The sequence below is a fragment of the Somniosus microcephalus genome, chromosome 1 (assembly GCF_052327205.1).
Source record: "Somniosus microcephalus isolate GS21.2 chromosome 1, FLI_Smic_1.0, whole genome shotgun sequence".
Taxonomy (NCBI): Eukaryota; Metazoa; Chordata; class Chondrichthyes; order Squaliformes; family Somniosidae; genus Somniosus; species Somniosus microcephalus.
In genome coordinates this window covers 5,816,913-5,830,005 of record NC_140987.1, presented here as the reverse complement: position 1 = coordinate 5,830,005, position 13,093 = coordinate 5,816,913, and the positions used below count along the sequence as shown (strand labels likewise).

The 13,093-nt window shown below is 51.6% G+C and overlaps 1 pseudogene across 1 annotated transcript in view; it reads left to right on the top strand.

The window, feature by feature from the left end:
- LOC147123904 (uncharacterized) overlaps positions 1-13,093 on the top strand; it is a 156,938-nt pseudogene that overhangs the window by 15,277 nt on the left and 128,568 nt on the right. The window contains exon 2 of the transcript XR_015073188.1: positions 4,918-5,029. The product of XR_015073188.1 is annotated as an uncharacterized LOC147123904 (transcript). The remainder of the gene's footprint in view (positions 1-4,917; positions 5,030-13,093) is intronic.

Sequence of the window (13,093 nt, the reverse complement as noted above, 5' to 3'; positions counted from 1 at the left end):
TCCAAGTCATTAATGAAGACCACAAACAGCAAGGGACCCAGCACCGATCCTTGTGGCACCCCACTGGCCACAGGCTTCCAGTCACAAAAACAACCTTCGACCATCACCCTCTGCCTTCTGCCACTAAGCCAGTTTTGTATCCAATGTGCCAAGGCACCCTGGATTCCATGGGCTCTTACCTTCTTGACCAGTCTCCTGTGCGGGACTTTATCGAAGGCCTTACTGAAATCCATGTATACCACATCCACTGCGTTACCCTCATCCACACACCTAGTCACCCCCTCAAAAAATTCAATCAAATTAGTCAGACATGATCTTCCCTTGACAAAGCCATGTTGACTATCCCTGATTAATCCTTGTCTCTCCAAGTGGAGACTAATTTTGTCCCTCAGAATTTTTTCCAATAATTTTCCTACCACTGATGTTAGGCTCACTGGCCTGTAGTTCCCCGGTTTTTCCCTACTTCCCTTCTTGAATAATGGTACTACATTAGCGGTTCTCCAGTCCTCTGGCACATCCCCTGTGGCCAGAGAGGTCCTGAATATATGTGTTAGAGCCCCCGCAATCTCTTCCTTTGCCTCACACAGCAGCCTGGGATACATTTCATCCGGGCCTGGGGATTTATCCATTTTTAGGCCTGCGAAAACCGCCAATACCTCCTCCCTCTCGATGTTAGTATGTTCGAGCATATCACAGTCCCCCCGCCCTATTTCTATGTCTACATCGTCCTCCTCCATAGTGAAAACAGATGCAAAAAATTCATTTAGAACCCCTCCTACATCTTCCGGCTCCACACACAGATTGCCACTTTTGTCCCTAATGGGCCCTATTTTTTCCCTAGTTATCCTCTTACCCTTAATCTATATATATAAAGCGGCTCTTCTGTCTGTCTGTTTGTCTGTCTGTCCGCCTGGTCTCTATACGTTTGGAAGTTACAGAGCGTACCGACGCGCGCGTCGCCTCAAAAGAAAGCTTGCGATTCCGGACCGGTCATAGGCATATTTACGTTTCGGCCGGACAAAAATCCCGCCCGCGGTATCCCAAAAACGTTCAGCGTTCCGCTCATTAGCATCTCATTAGCGACCGTGTGACGTCGAGGTCTTCCTACAGTTGAGTGTCGAGTGACTCGACGATTGACCAATCCTACGCTTCGGTGACCTGACCGGTCGACCAATCGGTGCGTGTGTGGGCGGGCCTTATCCTTCTGAACCGAGGTGAGTGGCCGCCATCTTGATTTTCCACGATTTTTTCCCCCACACTTTCTGTGTGTTAGGGAACTAAGGTAAATATTTCAATTATGTGTTAGGCAATTAATTAACAATTTATTTGAGTTTTATATTGTGTTTAGCAACCCCCCCCCGTCGCGCAGGGGGGACTCGGGGCCTGAAGCTGAAAAAATTTCTCTCTCTCTCTCTCTCTTCCCTCTCTCTCTCTCCTTCTCCTCTTCCCTCTCTCTCCTTCTCCTCTTCCCTCTCTGTCTCTCTCTACTTCCCCCTCTCAGGTGTCGCGGACGGAGCACGGGCGCGCCGCCTGAAGTTTCCCGCTCGCTAACGGCCTTGCCGGCTCCCACGGGCCGCTCGCACTGACCGCGCATGCGCCGCCCGCACTCACCGCGCATGCGCCGCCCGCACTCACCGCGCATGCGCTGCCCGCAGCGGCCGTCCATCAGCCGCGCGATACGCGGGGGACCTCAGCAACGGCACCGGACCTCAGGCGCTAGGCAAGCGGAGGGGCCGGAGAGAGGGACAGAGGGGAGTGGGGGAGGGGTGGGGGGGGGAGGGAGGGGAGGGAGAGAGGGGAGGGGAGGGAGAGAGGGGAGGGATAGGACAGGGAGAGGACATGACACGGAGAGGGGGGACACACAGGGGCAGGGAGACCAAACGCCCCAAAATTGCCCTCGCGCCCCAAAATTGCCCTCGCAGCGCGGGGCTCCCCAGCTAGTATACTTATAAAACATCTTAGGATTTTCCTTTATTTTGCTCACCAGTGTTATTTCATGGCCCCTCCTTGATCTCCTAATTTCTTTTTTAAGTATCCCCCTGCACTTTTTGTACTCCTCTAGGGCTTCCTACGTCTTTAGCCTTTTGTATCTGCCAAAAGCCCTCCTTTTTTTCCTAATCCATTCTCGTATATCCCCTGACATCCAAGGTTCCCTGTGGTTTTTGGAACCACCCTTGACCTTTACGGGAACATGTTGCCATTGTATGATCTCAATCTCCCTTCTGAAAGCCTCCCATTGCTCCGATGCAGATTTTCCTGCAAGTAGCTGATCCCAGTCCATTTTGGCCAGATCCTGCCTTATCCTATTAAAATCGGCCTTCCCCCAATTTAGAACCTTTATTTCCGGCCCATCCCTGTCCTTTTCCATGACCACCTTAAATCTCACCATACTATGGTCACTGTCACCAAAGTGCTCACCTACTAGCACTTTTTCCACTTGGCCGGCCACATTCCCTAGAATTAGGTCCAGTACCGCCCCCTCTCTTGTAGGACTTTCTATATGCTGGCTCAAAAAGCTCTCCTGGATGCACTTTAAGAATTCTACACCCTCTGAGCCTTTCACACTTTGACTATCCCAGTTAATATTGGGGAAGTTGAAATCCCCCATTATTATTACCCTATTATTTGCACATTTCTCTGAGATTTGCCTACATATCTGTTCCTCTATCTCCCCCTGACTGTTTGGAGGCCTATAGTACACTCCCAGCAAAGTGCTTGCCCCCTTTTTGTTTTTAAGCTCCACCCATATGGCCTCATTAGAGGAACCTGCTGATATATCATCCCTCCTTACTGCAGTAATTGACTCCTTAATTAATATTGCGACACCCCCTCCCCTTTTACACCCCCCTCTGTCTCGCCTGAAGATTCTGTACCCCGGAATATTGAGCTGCCAGTCTTGCCCCTCCTTCAACCATCTCTCCGTGATAGCAACAATACCAGGTTAAGCCTGGTAAAAGTTGCCCCAGGCCTGAGACCACAAAGTCCTGCCACCTGCAAATGATGACTGATCAAATCTCCTCTTTACTGGTTGACCTGCAGCTGATAGTCAGCAAGCCAATAGTGCTGACGCCAGGTTTCACAGGCGTGATCCCCACCAGGCGTGTTTTACGTGGGAAAAGGGTTATACAGGCAAGGGCCTGTTAAAATGGGATTATAAAGGCCAATTAGTGCTGTTTAAGGGCCTTAAAGACCAGTCCCGCCTGTTGCAGGTGGGACTGATTCAGGACCATCAGACACGCCTGGGTTAAAATGGCTAGGTGTCGGGAACCAGGCGGGGGGGGGTCCCGACCCCCAGGTTTTGCGATTTTAACCCCCCACACGCCTCAAAGCCTGCCTGACGGCTGAGTTAAAATTGAGCCCATAGAGTACACAGTCAGTCAGTGTGCAACATGTCAATCGGTGAGCAAGAAACCACCATCAGCACCATTACAGCCATGGAAATGGCCTCCCAGAGTGTGGCAAAGGTTACATGTGGATTTTGCTGAGCTAGGACAGCAATTGTTCATAATGATAGATAATCACTCGAAGTGGGTTGAGGTGTTTCCGATGTGCATAATAACAACAAGCAAAACACTAGACAATTTGTGAAGATTGTTTTCTTCACACGGCCTCCCAGAAGAAATTGTGTCTGATAATGGGCCGCAATTTGGTGAGATTGTTCACACAGTTCATGGGCAGAAATGGTGTGAAACATACCAAAGTTCCACCGTTCCACCCTGCTTCAAATGGTGCAGCAGAGCGCACAGTACAAATTGTCAAACGTGCCCTCGTCAAGCAAATGTTGGATCCAAATCCAAAGAAATGTCAGTTGTCGTTGGACCACAAACTGGGACATTTTCTGATTACCTATCGGAATACTCACCATACCACCACTGGTAGAAAACCAGCAGAGTTGTTTCTCAAACGACAGCCACGAACCAGGTTCTCATTGTTAAAGCCAAACTCAGCACTGTCCGTAGAAGAGAAACAATCAAGGCAGAAAGAGAGTCACGATAAAGGTAGAGTTAGAGAGAGAAGTGTGAAGTTGAACCAAAAGGTTAGAGTGAAGAACTATCACCATAAATGGTTAAAGTGGTTACCAGGAAGAGTCTGGAAGATATGTGGCCTTCGCACATATTTGGTCAAGATGTTTGATCATGGAAAGGTTAGGTTTGTTCACATTGATCATATCTTACCTACAGATGTGGAAGGAGTTGAAAGCTGGGGTGATTCACTTTATTCTGATGAGTCAGATAGTCTAGTTACAAAGAGTACCAGTCGCAAATCCCACATCAGACGTACCAGAAACAAGTCCAAGACAAAGTCAGAATTTAATTTGAGCCCAAGTCAGGCAGACAAACAGTCTGAACGTGTAGAGAGTCCAAATGTAGATCAAGGTCAGCCCTTGGAGAAAAATTCTCCACAGGCTCAGCCTAGAATGAGTCAAAGTCCTACAACAAGATCTGAAAGTTCTGTTCAAGAAAGAAGGTATCCTCCTTGAAACAGAAAACCAGTGGTTAAGTTTAATCTGTAAATATAGAAAATAAGTTCATATCTTTTGTATGTGTCACAGAATTCTATAGTAGAATTTGGAAACATAAAATGGGTTCCATTTGAGAAATGTATACCAAGAGTTGTGTATACCATGCCAGTCATGTACAATGATCATTTGCAGTGATTAACTTCTTCAATAAGGAGGGAGAGGTGTAATAGAGCCACCTGGTGGACTACTGATGTATATAATAATAAAGCCAGGTGCAGTCCAGTTCTTACCCGAAGCTGTGTTGTGCTGTTGTATATGTATGCTGTGTCCCAAGATAGCACAAAACAGTTGACAGCAAGATCCCACAATGTCTTCTTTTCATTCCAATGCTTAGACCCCATTTTCTTGGAATGCTTGTTGGTTTAAATATTTTGATTTATTTTTCCTCTTATCAGCTTTCCTGTGATGAATCGCAATGCCCCATTGCCCCGAGATGTGATAAGCCGGGTGAAGCCCCCATTATTATGGCCAATCTCAGTGATTCCTGTTGCACTGTCACAGCCTGTAGTAAGTAATAAATTCCTCTTTCATAACATTGAATTGTGTATTGTAGATTTAAAAAATTACCTTAATGTAGCAAACCTGCTTTAGAATCATTGACATAGGGAAATATTCCTTCCAGTGCTTCTTCCTGTACGAACTGTCACTCAAAAGTGGCTCAGTGGACTATAAAATGAGAGGGCTCTTACATTCTCTGTGGAACCCGTACCCAGTGAGAGTCAGTGCCTGTGGAACTGTACCCAGTGAGAGTCAGTGCCTGTGGAACTGTACCCCAGTGAGAGTCAGTGCCTGTGGATCTGTACCCAGTGAGAGTCAGTGTCTATGGAACTGTACCCAGTAAGAGTCAGTGTCTGTGGAACTGTACCCCAGTGAGAGTCAGTGCCTGTGGAACGGTACCCCAGTGAGAGTCAGTGTCTGTGGAACTGTACCCAGTGAGAGTCAGTGTCTGTGGAACTGTACCCCAGTGAGAGTCAGTGTCTGTGGAACTGTACCCCAGTGAGTGTCAGTGTCTGTGGAACTGTACCCCAGTGAGTGTCAGTGCCTGTGGAACTGTACCCAGTGAGAGTCAGTGTCTGTGGAACTGTACCCAGTGAGAGTCAGTGTCTGTGGAACTGTACCCCAGTGAGAGTCAGTGTCTGTGGAACTGTACCCAGTGAGAGTCAGTGCCTGTGGAACTGTACCCCAGTGAGAGTCAGTGTCTGTGGAACTGTACCCCAGTGAGAGTCAGTGCCTGTGGAACTGTACCCAGTGAGAGTCAGTGCCTGTGGAACTGTACCCCAGTGAGAGTCAGTGCCTGTGGAACTGTACCCCAGTGAGAGTCAGTGTCTGTGGAACTGTACCCCAGTGAGAGTCAGTGCCTGTGGAACTGTACCCCAGTGAGAGTCAGTGCCTGTGGAACTATACCCCAGTGAGAGTCAGTGCCTGTGGAACTGTACCCCAGTGAGAGTCAGTGCCTGTGGAACTGTACCCAGTGAGACTCAGTGCCTGTGGAACTGTACCCCAGTGAGAGTCAGTGCCTGTGGAACTGTACCCCAGTGAGAGTCAGTGTCTGTGGAACTGTACCCCAGTGAGAGTCAGTGCCTGTGGAAATGTACCCCAGTGAGAGTCAGTGTCTGTGGAACTGTACACCAGTGAGAGTCAGTGTCTGTGGAACTGTACCCCAGTGAGAGTCAGTGTCTGTGGAACTGTACCCCAGTGAGAGTCAGTGCCTGTGGAACTGTACCCCAGTGAGAGTCAGTGCCTGTGGAACTATACCCCAGTGAGAGTCAGTGCCTGTGGAACTGTACCCCAGTGAGAGTCAGTGCCTGTGGAACTGTACCCAGTGAGAGTCAGTGCCTGTGGAACTGTACCCCAGTGAGAGTCAGTGCCTGTGGAACTGTACCCCAGTGAGAGTCAGTGCCTGTGGAACTGTACCCCAGTGAGAGTCAGTGCCTGTGGAACTGTACCCCAGTGAGAGTCAGTGCCTGTGGAACTGTACCCCAGTGAGAGTCAGTGTCTGTGGAACTGTACCCCAGTGAGAGTCAGTGCCTGTGGAACTGTACCCAGTGAGAGTCAGTGTCTGTGGAACTGTACCCCAGTGAGAGTCAGTGGCTGTGGAACTGTACCCCAGTGAGAGTCAGTGCCTGTGGAACTGTACCCCAGTGAGAGTCAGTGTCTGTGGAACTGTACCCCAGCGAGAGTCAGTGTTTGTGGAAATGTACCCCAGTGAGAGTCAGTGTCTGTGGAACTGTACCCCAGTGAGAGTCAGTGTCTGTGGAACTGTACCCCAGTGAGAGTCAGTGTCTGTGGAACTGTACCCCAGTGAGAGTCAGTGTCTGTGGGACTGTACCCCAGTGAGAGTCAGTGTCTGTGGGACTGTACCCCAGTGAGAGTCAGCTTCTGTGGAACTGTATCCCAGTGAGAGTCAGTGCCCGTGGAACTGTGCCCCAGTGAGAGTCAGGTTCTATGGAACTGTACCCCAGTGAGAGTCAGTGTCTGTGGAACTGAACCACAGTGAGAGTCACTGCCTGTGGAACTGTGCCCCAGTGAGAGTCAGTGTCTGTGGAACTGTACCTCAGTGAGAGTCAGTGCCTGTGGAACTGTACCCCAGTGAGAGTCAGTGTCTATGGAACTGTACCCCAGCGAGAGTCAGTGCCTGTGGGACCCGTACCCTGTAAGAGTCAGTGTCTGTGGAACCCATACCCCAGTGAGAGTCAGTGTCTGTGGAACCGTACCCAAGTGAGAGCCAGTGTGGTGGAGCTGTACCCCAGTGAGAGTCAGTGTCTGTGGAACTGTACCCCAGTGAGAGTTACTGCCTGTGGAACTGTACCTCAGTGAGAGTCAGTGTCTATGGAACTGTACCCCAGTGAGAGTCAGTGCCTGTGGGACCCGTACCCAGTAAGTGTCAGTGTCTTTGGAACCCGCTCCCCAGTGAGAGTTAGTGTCTGTGGAACCGTACCCAAGTGAGAGTCAGTGTCTGTGGAACTGTACCCCAGTGAGAGTCAGTGTCTGTGGAACTGTACCCCAGTGAGAGTCAGTGTCTGTGGAACCCATATCCCAGTGAGAGTCAGTGTCTGTGGAACCGTACCCAAGTGAGAGTCAGTGTCTGTGGAACTGTACCCCAGTGAGAGTCAGTGTCTGTGGAACTGTACCCCAGTGAGAGTCAGTGGCTGTGGGACCCGTACCCAGTAAGCGTCAGTGTCTGTGGAACCCGTTCCCCAGTGAGAGTCAGTGTCTGTGGAACCGTACCCAGTAAGAGTGTCTGTGGATCCCGTTCCCCAGTGAGAGTCAGTGTCTGTGGAACCGTACCCCAGTTAGAGTCAGTGTCTGTGGAACCCGTATCCCAGTGAGAGTCAGTGTCTGTGGAACTGTCCCCCAGTGAGAATCAATGTCTGTGGAACCCATACCCCAGTATGAGTCAGTGTCTGTGGCCCCAGTGAGAGTCAGTGTTGTGCAACTGTACCCCAATGAGAGTCAGTGTCTGTGGAACTGTCCCCCAGTGAGAGTCAGTGTCTGTGGAACTGTACCCCAGTGAGAGTCAGTGTCTGTGGAACTGTACCCCAGTGAGAGTCAGTGTCTGTGGAACTGTACCCCAGTGAGAGTCAGTGTCTGTGGAACTGTACCCCAGTGAGAGTCAGTGTCTGTGGAACTGTACCCCAGTGAGAGCCAGTGTCTGTGGAACTGTACCCCAGTGAGAGTCAGTGTCTGTGGAACTGTACCCCAGTGAGAGTCAGTGTCTGTGGAACTGCACCCCAGTGAGAGTCAGTGCCTGTGGAACTGTACCCCAGTGAGAGTCAGTGTCTGTGGAACTGTACCCCAGTGAGAGTCAGTGTCTGTGGAACTGTACCCCAGTGAGAGTGAGTGTCTGTGGATCTGTACCCCAGTGAGAGTCAGTGCCTGTGGAACAGTACCCCAGTGAGAGTCAGTGCCTGTGGAACTGTACCCCAGAGAGGGTCAGTGTCTTTGGAACTGTATCCCAGTGAGAGTCAGTGTCTGTGGGACTGTACCCCAGTGAGAGTCAGTGTCTGTGGAACTGTACCCCAGTGAGAGTCAGTGCCCGTGGAACTGTGCCCCAGTGAGAGTCAGGTTCTATGGAACTGTACCCCAGTGAGAGTCAGTGTCTGTGGAACTGAACCACAGTGAGAGTCACTGCCTGTGGAACTGTGCCCCAGTGAGAGTCAGTGCCTGTGGAACTGTACCCCAGTGAGAGTCAGTGTCTATGGAACTGTACCCCAGTGAGAGTCAGTGCCTGTGGGACCCGTACCCAGTAAGAGTCAGTGTCTGTGGAACCCGTACCCCAGTGAGAGTCAGTGTCTGTGGAACTGTACCCCAGTGAGAGTTACTGCCTGTGGATCCCGCTCCCCAGTGAGAGTCAGTGTCTGTGGAACCGTACCCAAGTGAGAGTCAGTGTCTGTGGAACTGTACCCCAGTGAGAATCAGTGTCTGTGGAACTGTACCCCAGTGAGAGTCAGTGTCTGTGGAACCCATATCCCAGTGAGAGTCAGTGTCTGTGGAACCATACCCAAGTGAGAGTCAGTGTCTGTGGAACTGTACCCCAGTGAGAGTCAGTGTCTGTGGAACTGTGCCCCAGTGAGAGTCAGTGCCTGTGGAACTGTACCCCAGTGAAAGTCAGTGTCTATGGAAATGTACCCCAGTGAGAGTCAGTGGCTGTGGGACCCATACCCAGTAAGCGTCAGTGTCTGTGGAACCCGATCCCCAGTGAGAGTCAGTGTCTGTGGAACCGTACCCAGTAAGAGTGTCTGTGGAACCCGTTCCCCAGTGAGAGTCAGTGTCTGTGGAACCGTACCCCAGTGAGAGTCAATGTCTGTGGAACCCATACCCCAGTATGAGTCAGTGTCTGTGGATCTGTACCCCAGTGAGAGTCAGTGTCTGTGGAACTGTACCCCAGTGAGAGTCCGTGTCTGTGGAACTGTACCCCAGTGAGAGTCAGTGTCTGTGGGACTGTACCCCAGTGAGAGTCAGTGTCTGTGGGACTGTACCCCAGTGAGAGTCAGCTTCTGTGGAACTGTATCCCAGTGAGAGTCAGTGCCCGTGGAACTGTGCCCCAGTGAGAGTCAGGTTCTATGGAACTGTACCCCAGTGAGAGTCAGTGTCTGTGGAACTGAACCACAGTGAGAGTCACTGCCTGTGGAACTGTGCCCCAGTGAGAGTCAGTGTCTGTGGAACTGTACCCCAGTGAGAGTCAGTGCCTGTGGAACTGTACCCCAGTGAGAGTCAGTGTCTATGGAACTGTACCCCAGCGAGAGTCAGTGTCTGTGGAACCCATATCCCAGTGAGAGTCAGTGTCTGTGGAACCATACCCAAGTGAGAGTCAGTGTCTGTGGAACTGTACCCCAGTGAGAGTCAGTGTCTGTGGAACTGTACCCCAGTGAGAGTCAGTGTCTGTGGAACTGTACCCCAGTGAGTGTCAGTGTCTGTGGAACTGTACCCCAGTGAGTGTCAGTGCCTGTGGAACTGTACCCAGTGAGAGTCAGTGTCTGTGGAACTGTACCCAGTGAGAGTCAGTGTCTGTGGAACTGTACCCCAGTGAGAGTCAGTGTCTGTGGAACTGTACCCAGTGAGAGTCAGTGCCTGTGGAACTGTACCCCAGTGAGAGTCAGTGTCTGTGGAACTGTACCCCAGTGAGAGTCAGTGCCTGTGGAACTGTACCCAGTGAGAGTCAGTGCCTGTGGAACTGTACCCCAGTGAGAGTCAGTGCCTGTGGAACTGTACCCCAGTGAGAGTCAGTGTCTGTGGAACTGTACCCCAGTGAGAGTCAGTGCCTGTGGAACTGTACCCCAGTGAGAGTCAGTGCCTGTGGAACTATACCCCAGTGAGAGTCAGTGCCTGTGGAACTGTACCCCAGTGAGAGTCAGTGCCTGTGGAACTGTACCCAGTGAGACTCAGTGCCTGTGGAACTGTACCCCAGTGAGAGTCAGTGCCTGTGGAACTGTACCCCAGTGAGAGTCAGTGTCTGTGGAACTGTACCCCAGTGAGAGTCAGTGCCTGTGGAAATGTACCCCAGTGAGAGTCAGTGTCTGTGGAACTGTACACCAGTGAGAGTCAGTGTCTGTGGAACTGTACCCCAGTGAGAGTCAGTGTCTGTGGAACTGTACCCCAGTGAGAGTCAGTGCCTGTGGAACTGTACCCCAGTGAGAGTCAGTGCCTGTGGAACTATACCCCAGTGAGAGTCAGTGCCTGTGGAACTGTACCCCAGTGAGAGTCAGTGCCTGTGGAACTGTACCCAGTGAGAGTCAGTGCCTGTGGAACTGTACCCCAGTGAGAGTCAGTGCCTGTGGAACTGTACCCCAGTGAGAGTCAGTGCCTGTGGAACTGTACCCCAGTGAGAGTCAGTGCCTGTGGAACTGTACCCCAGTGAGAGTCAGTGCCTGTGGAACTGTACCCCAGTGAGAGTCAGTGTCTGTGGAACTGTACCCCAGTGAGAGTCAGTGCCTGTGGAACTGTACCCAGTGAGAGTCAGTGTCTGTGGAACTGTACCCCAGTGAGAGTCAGTGGCTGTGGAACTGTACCCCAGTGAGAGTCAGTGCCTGTGGAACTGTACCCCAGTGAGAGTCAGTGTCTGTGGAACTGTACCCCAGCGAGAGTCAGTGTCTGTGGAAATGTACCCCAGTGAGAGTCAGTGTCTGTGGAACTGTACCCCAGTGAGAGTCAGTGTCTGTGGAACTGTACCCCAGTGAGAGTCAGTGTCTGTGGAACTGTACCCCAGTGAGAGTCAGTGTCTGTGGGACTGTACCCCAGTGAGAGTCAGTGTCTGTGGGACTGTACCCCAGTGAGAGTCAGCTTCTGTGGAACTGTATCCCAGTGAGAGTCAGTGCCCGTGGAACTGTGCCCCAGTGAGAGTCAGGTTCTATGGAACTGTACCCCAGTGAGAGTCAGTGTCTGTGGAACTGAACCACAGTGAGAGTCACTGCCTGTGGAACTGTGCCCCAGTGAGAGTCAGTGTCTGTGGAACTGTACCTCAGTGAGAGTCAGTGCCTGTGGAACTGTACCCCAGTGAGAGTCAGTGTCTATGGAACTGTACCCCAGCGAGAGTCAGTGCCTGTGGGACCCGTACCCTGTAAGAGTCAGTGTCTGTGGAACCCATACCCCAGTGAGAGTCAGTGTCTGTGGAACCGTACCCAAGTGAGAGCCAGTGTGGTGGAGCTGTACCCCAGTGAGAGTCAGTGTCTGTGGAACTGTACCCCAGTGAGAGTTACTGCCTGTGGAACTGTACCTCAGTGAGAGTCAGTGTCTATGGAACTGTACCCCAGTGAGAGTCAGTGCCTGTGGGACCCGTACCCAGTAAGTGTCAGTGTCTTTGGAACCCGCTCCCCAGTGAGAGTTAGTGTCTGTGGAACCGTACCCAAGTGAGAGTCAGTGTCTGTGGAACTGTACCCCAGTGAGAGTCAGTGTCTGTGGAACTGTACCCCAGTGAGAGTCAGTGTCTGTGGAACCCATATCCCAGTGAGAGTCAGTGTCTGTGGAACCGTACCCAAGTGAGAGTCAGTGTCTGTGGAACTGTACCCCAGTGAGAGTCAGTGTCTGTGGAACTGTACCCCAGTGAGAGTCAGTGGCTGTGGGACCCGTACCCAGTAAGCGTCAGTGTCTGTGGAACCCGTTCCCCAGTGAGAGTCAGTGTCTGTGGAACCGTACCCAGTAAGAGTGTCTGTGGATCCCGTTCCCCAGTGAGAGTCAGTGTCTGTGGAACCGTACCCCAGTTAGAGTCAGTGTCTGTGGAACCCGTATCCCAGTGAGAGTCAGTGTCTGTGGAACTGTCCCCCAGTGAGAATCAATGTCTGTGGAACCCATACCCCAGTATGAGTCAGTGTCTGTGGCCCCAGTGAGAGTCAGTGTTGTGCAACTGTACCCCAATGAGAGTCAGTGTCTGTGGAACTGTCCCCCAGTGAGAGTCAGTGTCTGTGGAACTGTACCCCAGTGAGAGTCAGTGTCTGTGGAACTGTACCCCAGTGAGAGTCAGTGTCTGTGGAACTGTACCCCAGTGAGAGTCAGTGTCTGTGGAACTGTACCCCAGTGAGAGTCAGTGTCTGTGGAACTGTACCCCAGTGAGAGCCAGTGTCTGTGGAACTGTACCCCAGTGAGAGTCAGTGTCTGTGGAACTGTACCCCAGTGAGAGTCAGTGTCTGTGGAACTGCACCCCAGTGAGAGTCAGTGCCTGTGGAACTGTACCCCAGTGAGAGTCAGTGTCTGTGGAACTGTACCCCAGTGAGAGTCAGTGTCTGTGGAACTGTACCCCAGTGAGAGTGAGTGTCTGTGGATCTGTACCCCAGTGAGAGTCAGTGCCTGTGGAACAGTACCCCAGTGAGAGTCAGTGCCTGTGGAACTGTACCCCAGAGAGGGTCAGTGTCTTTGGAACTGTATCCCAGTGAGAGTCAGTGTCTGTGGGACTGTACCCCAGTGAGAGTCAGTGTCTGTGGAACTGTACCCCAGTGAGAGTCAGTGCCCGTGGAACTGTGCCCCAGTGAGAGTCAGGTTCTATGGAACTGTACCCCAGTGAGAGTCAGTGTCTGTGGAACTGAACCACAGTGAGAGTCACTGCCTGTGGAACTGTGCCCCAGTGAGAGTCAGTGCCTG